The sequence below is a fragment of the Varanus komodoensis genome, unplaced genomic scaffold, assembly GCF_004798865.1.
Source record: "Varanus komodoensis strain SLA01 unplaced genomic scaffold, ASM479886v1 scaffold119, whole genome shotgun sequence".
In the NCBI taxonomy this organism is placed as follows: domain Eukaryota; kingdom Metazoa; phylum Chordata; class Lepidosauria; order Squamata; family Varanidae; genus Varanus; species Varanus komodoensis.
Window position 1 is genome coordinate 473,444 of NW_025335344.1, and position 5,611 is coordinate 479,054.

The following is a 5,611-nucleotide window of genomic DNA, read 5'->3' on the forward strand; positions in this document are numbered from 1 at the left end:
TCTTCATGACCAAAGGCTCTTTTAAGAGCCACCCACTCCCTCGCGAACAGAGCTTTGGTCACGCTTAAAAATGGGTTTCTAAATAAAAATTGGTTGGTGCAGTTTCCAGTTTTAGCCTGGCAGTACTAAATCTTAGTTTACTAGGGAAAAGCATGTTACCGTACCTTCTTGCCTTGATTAAAAGGGAATATACTGGGCCAAAAAGTCACAAATAAGCTAGCTTCCTAGGCCTCAAGAATTTAAAGTGGTTGGGGAAAGAATGTTTTATGGAAGAATGCTTGGGAGTTTTCTAAACAGACATGGGATTATGCCCTTAGTGGGTCTACACTCTGTAAACTCCAGGAATTATAACTGTCTCCAAAGATAGCTTGGGAGGTTGGAAGCAGAAGTGAGAGAAACATGGCTTCTATATTAGCAAAGCTGAACAGTAATATTATTGGATGAACCAGACAAAGAAAGAAAAATGAAGCCAAACTGGGCCAGTATTGTTGGGATTGGGGGAGGGGGGAGATTGAAATGCACTAAGGGAGTTTCCATCTTCAGGAACAATTCCAGCTGCAGGGAATTCCAAGAATTCCTATTGATTTGGAAGCAGTATTCTTTTGGAGTGCTTCTCTAGTGTGTTGTTAGTTGTGGAAAACCATTTTAAGCAGGTAAAATCCCATTTCTTTCTCCTAAAGAACTTCTCTGAAGCATTTGTAAGTATCTTTATATGTATTTCTAGGTAAATTTCAAAGTTGTCTGCTTATCCTGTGTTTCTTACAATAATGAATAAAAGAGAACTCTCAAGGCAAAAGAGACAGTGTGGTGTAGTGGTTTGAGTGTGGGAGTGCAATCAGGCAACCTGGCTTCTAGGCTCTGCTCCCTCATGGAGTCCGTGGTGTAACTTTGGGCCAGTCAGACTTTCAGCCCAACCTACCTCACAGGGTGGTTGTTGTAGGGATAAGACAGGGAGGAGGAGGAGGAAAATTATGTCAGTTGTTTTGAGTTCTTTAAAAAAGAAAAAGGAGGGATATAAACCCAATATATTAAATAAAATATTTATATTAAGATAAAATATCTAAAAATTTATTTAGAATATGTATATACTGTCCTTTCGCAAAAGCCTCAGGACGGCTTACATAAATAAATAAGAATAATAATATAAAACATAATACAAATGTATTCTGTCCTCATGTTATGTAGTCCTCATGATGCTTGGTATCAGAGGCAAGTTGCTGGTTGGTGGAGGAGCATGACTGTTCCCAAGGTGTCCTTGTGTCCCTTTGTGGTCTTTCTCCTGTTCTATAATCTACATAGATCTTTGATCAGATGTAGCAGATGTCAGAATCCCGGAATCTTAATTTGAGAAGAGGGAATAAAACGCGGGTTCGTGGGAAAGACCAAGCGTCCAGACCATCTGTGGCTTGATTGTCTTACCCAGGTTCCCCGCGGGTCCATACTCACGATAATGCATTACCGGGCAGGCAGAGGTGAACTCTGCTGCCAAGCTCCAATACCATTACAGGGCATTTATAGGTACACAGGTACAGGGCAACTGATGACAGAATGCAGAGATTACAATAAGATTCTGAGGTCATCACACACAGAACAGATAAAGGAATGTCAGTCAATCACACAGTAACAATGAGATTACAACCTTTCTAATTGCCTGTATTGACACTTGAACCCATCTCCAGGTCTGCTCAGACATGCAAATTCAAACTACTAGAAACTATTCATGATAAGCTCAGACCCTTATCTCCGCTCTAAACATTCTGCATGATCAGGGCACAGGAAGCCCTCTGGGCTATCAAAAGATTACAGTAAACTGAATTCCAACAATGACTATTTACAATGTATATTCGGACTGGATGGCCTGTCTACTGTAGCCCACAGCTAAAGGTGAGAGAAAGAAGCGGGGGAATGCCATTTTAACCAGTGACAGCTTGGTTTTGAGAAGGAGCACAGGATTTGATCCCACAATGCAAAAAGCACACAGAAGTAATGCTTTTCAGACAGGATTTATCCAAATTTTCCCAACACAGAGCAGTTTGTATACTTTAAGTCCTTGGGGAACCACAGTACCTGGTGGAGCTCCTCCCCCAACCTAAATCTACCCCACATTTGTATCAGCATCTGAGGCCTTCTCCTGAGTGCAATCCACCAAGGAGGCTTGGAGGATGGCAGGAAGGCGGGTGGACTTCTAGGTGGTGGCCCCATTATGGAACGGTCTTCCCTCTTGGGCCCACCTGGTATCAATTGGTATCCCTTTTTTTGGTGCCAGATTTAGACTGCTCTCATCTCTGAGATGTTCAGTGATAAAGGGGGGCTGTATTAAAATTGATTTTAGCTGCTCAAATTGCTTTGAATTCTGATTTACGTTTTGTATGGAGAAAGGTTTGTGTTGTTTTTACTATGCTGTGATTGTGAATTGCCCAGAGAGCTTCCGTAACTTGATGGTCTAGGAACAGGTAAATAAATCTGATCCTTGCTTTTCCTTCTGCCATTTAAAAACTTGCCATACTATACAGCATGAAGCTCCACTGTTGGACATCTAATTCCCTTAGGCATTTGCAAAATTACAACGGCTATCAGTAACTGCCCACAGTTTCTCATTGCAGACATTAAATATCAAGGCATTGCAATTGCAAAGAGTGAGGCAGAGCTAGAGAAACTGGGATGTCAGGAAATAGAGGTTGAAAGGCCCGCCGAAAATATTTAAAATTTGCAAGCTGCAGAGGGATTGGTTCATTGCCTGCTGACCCTTCGCAACCTGCAATTCTCGGACATACGAGGCACGTAGCTCGGAGCTTCTTTGCCTCTTCCTCGTTAGTATAGTGGTAAGTATCCCCGCCTGTCACGCGGGAGACCGGGGTTCGATTCCCCGACGGGGAGAAGCGAGTAGTTTTGCTCCCCATTTCTAGGAGTTACTAGTCCCCAGCTGCAGGCTTTTGCAAAGCAGCAGGTCGTTGGCACCAGCCGCTCTCATGCTGGTGGGAAAGATCCTGCATGTAGTGGGTCTACTAAAAAGACGCTCGCTTTAGGCGAAAACCACACACACGAACGCGTTTCCCCTAAAACCTCGGAAATTGAGCTTGCCCCATGCTATGGGCCGGCATCTCGCCGAGGACAGTCGAAGCCCAGAACTTCACGCGGTGCATCATTAGTCGAGGCCATTCCGTGGCTTTAAAATGGGCTCGGGCAAATTCATGGAAAATAAAACGGCGAGCAGTCGCTGCGAGAAGTTCTCGCTTTTTTCAGAGGAGGAGGAAAAAGACGCCCCTTGTCGGTTTATTTGGCTTGCGAGGGCAGTTCGAGGGGAGGCGGCTGCTCTTGTCGTGCTCGCTCCGGGTAAATCCCGCTGTACCTTTGGTGTCATCGAATGGCGGGACTCTTTTCAGTCTGGTTTGTAATTATCCTTATAAAGCTGTCTGGAAAAAGACCGTACTAAGTCTCTGTGGCGCAATCGGTTAGCGCGTTCGGCTGTTAACCGAAAGGTTGGTGGTTCGAGCCCACCCAGGGACGGCAGCGGTTGCTTTTCTATTAAATTCCGAAACTTAGCCAAAGAAAGCCGCTCTGGAAAGCGAGAATAGGCAAAACGTCCGTCTTTTTTCCGTGGATGTCTGAAGTCCTTTGTGGGCGCAATGGCACTGCATGTTTAGACGGAGGAGGGAGCGCCTCCTACTCGCAGCTCTGCGTCTGTTTCATAAATTGCTGCACAACGCGCAAGCCCCAGAAGTAACATGCAAACAGGATTATGTAAATTTTCGGTGTAGCGAAACCATCCCATTCCTGTCGAACCTTAAAAACGACATTTATTATGGCATTTTTATTTTATCATGATTTTTATTTACTCCCCTGTTCCCAGAGGCTCCGGGATAGACCTTCCTGGATGGGAGTCCACTTGGATTATTTGCAAGAAACATTTTTCTGATTTACAGTTTGGAGCGGGGAATGAGATGACTTCAGAGTGAAACGAAATGCAAACAGTGCTCATTAACTGAATAACAAAGCCAATGCACGAAATAACAGTTGGGGGGTAACACAGACATCGTTGTGAACGAACAATGAATCTATTGTTCATCACCAGATTTTGTTTTGTTTTGTTTTGTTTTAGAGATGGGCGGGGGGTGAGGAAACCCGGCTTACTGCTCCGGTCCTCACGTGTGGATGAGGTCGCATCAGGTCTTAGAATTTCTCTGACCCGCATAAGGCACTCCTCTTCCACATCAACACAAAACTTTCTGCCTGGTATGCAGACTGCCTTTCTGTAGCATCCAGTCAAACACACGCAGAGCGGCCTGCTTTTCGTCGCATCTGGTCCGATGAAGCGATTAGCAGAACTCGAAAGTTCGTTCATTTTTTGTGATCTTTTCACTGGCCCAGTGAAAGTATATTTTTCACTACGTGGCCTCTGCGGAGTTCTGTTATGTCCGACAAGGCTGCCTTTCTTTTCCAGGATCTGTGAAGTCATGGGAAAGGGATAGTAAGAACTTTTTGCTTCCCTGAAAAAAAATTGCTTGGAACTCACTGGGAATTAAGACTCGCCTACCTGTCTGAGCTAAAGCTCAGGTATTTCTCATTATTATTGCAGGAGTGCATTGGGAAGATAGAAACGCAAGGGGAATATATTTCCATCCTGAAGAGCGCTCGGCAGCGCTGCTTTTCAGTGTCTCCTGAAACAGTGTATCACAAGGCACAAAAAGCCTTCGCCCAACGTGGGGCTCGAACCCACGACCCTGAGATTAAGAGTCTCATGCTCTACCGACTGAGCTAGCCGGGCATGTGTGGTGCTTTCCGGTCAGCCAAATATAGGGCACCGTCCACCGGGTCATCCGCTAATAGCATTTAAGCGCATACAGGGTCTTACTCCTGCTATCTTAACACACAGATCAGTTGAGCGCTTAATGCCCAGGAGAAGTTAACCTATAATTGTCATGCTTTTAGGAGGCGACGACCTATCTTTTCTCCAAGTGGCGGTTCCCTGGTCGAGGTTTCAGTGTATTAACTTTAGTTTGCTAGATTTGATCGCAGCGAAGATGATCCAAGCCCGAGCAGAATAAAAACTAGAACTTTACAACAAAATCCTATTTCTTGCAAGAAATTTTTGAACCAATAAACTAGCTGTTTTTTCGAGCGAACCACACTCCAAGTGAGCCCATATACAGTACATTTAAAAGGCCCACAATCATCGGCGTAATTACCTTCATGAAACCAAACCCCACCAAATAGCTCAGCCAAGACTGAGAAACATTAACGCTAATAAGGATTTTTAGCAACTTTCCGAGGGCCGGGCTGTTTTGTTTAGCGTGTCACCATTGCATGTTCTCTTAGCCTTTGAGACATGAAACTCTCCCCAACTAGAGTTGAAACTAGAAACTCTACTCCCCAACTGTGCTTTTTTAAAAAATCCCTCTCCACTTAAATTGTCATGGTGGGTCTTGGGAGTAAATGCCACCTTAAGAGAACTGGGGAGACATAAAGGCTTGCCTCTTTCAAGAGCACGAGTCTTCCCAGAAAATGCATTTTAGCCTTTCCCCCCCTTTTTAGGCACTACTCTAAACAGTGTTTGCACAGAAACGCACAGGCATGAAATGGAGCCCTTGGCCACGCGGGCCTCCAGAGCTGC

At 44.8% G+C, this 5,611-nt stretch overlaps 1 protein-coding gene and 3 non-coding genes across 4 annotated transcripts in view; 2 read left to right on the top strand and 2 right to left on the bottom strand.

The window, feature by feature from the left end:
- The first annotated feature begins 2,805 nt into the window (after window positions 1-2,805).
- TRNAD-GUC lies at window positions 2,806-2,877 on the top strand. The gene has a single exon. It is a non-coding gene; the product is annotated as a tRNA-Asp (tRNA).
- Window positions 2,878-3,433: 556 nt separating this feature from the next.
- On the top strand, window positions 3,434-3,507 carry TRNAN-GUU. Its single transcript has one exon. It is a non-coding gene; the product is annotated as a tRNA-Asn (tRNA).
- Window positions 3,508-4,630: 1,123 nt separating this feature from the next.
- The window catches only part of LOC123018927 (histone H2B 1/2/3/4/6-like), a 19,639-nt gene continuing 18,658 nt past the window's right edge, over window positions 4,631-5,611 (bottom strand). The window contains exon 3 of the mRNA XM_044421404.1: window positions 4,631-4,641. The gene's annotated coding sequence lies outside the window, so the exon portion shown is untranslated. The remainder of the gene's footprint in view (window positions 4,642-5,611) is intronic.
- On the bottom strand, window positions 4,693-4,765 carry TRNAK-CUU. The gene has a single exon. It is a non-coding gene; the product is annotated as a tRNA-Lys (tRNA).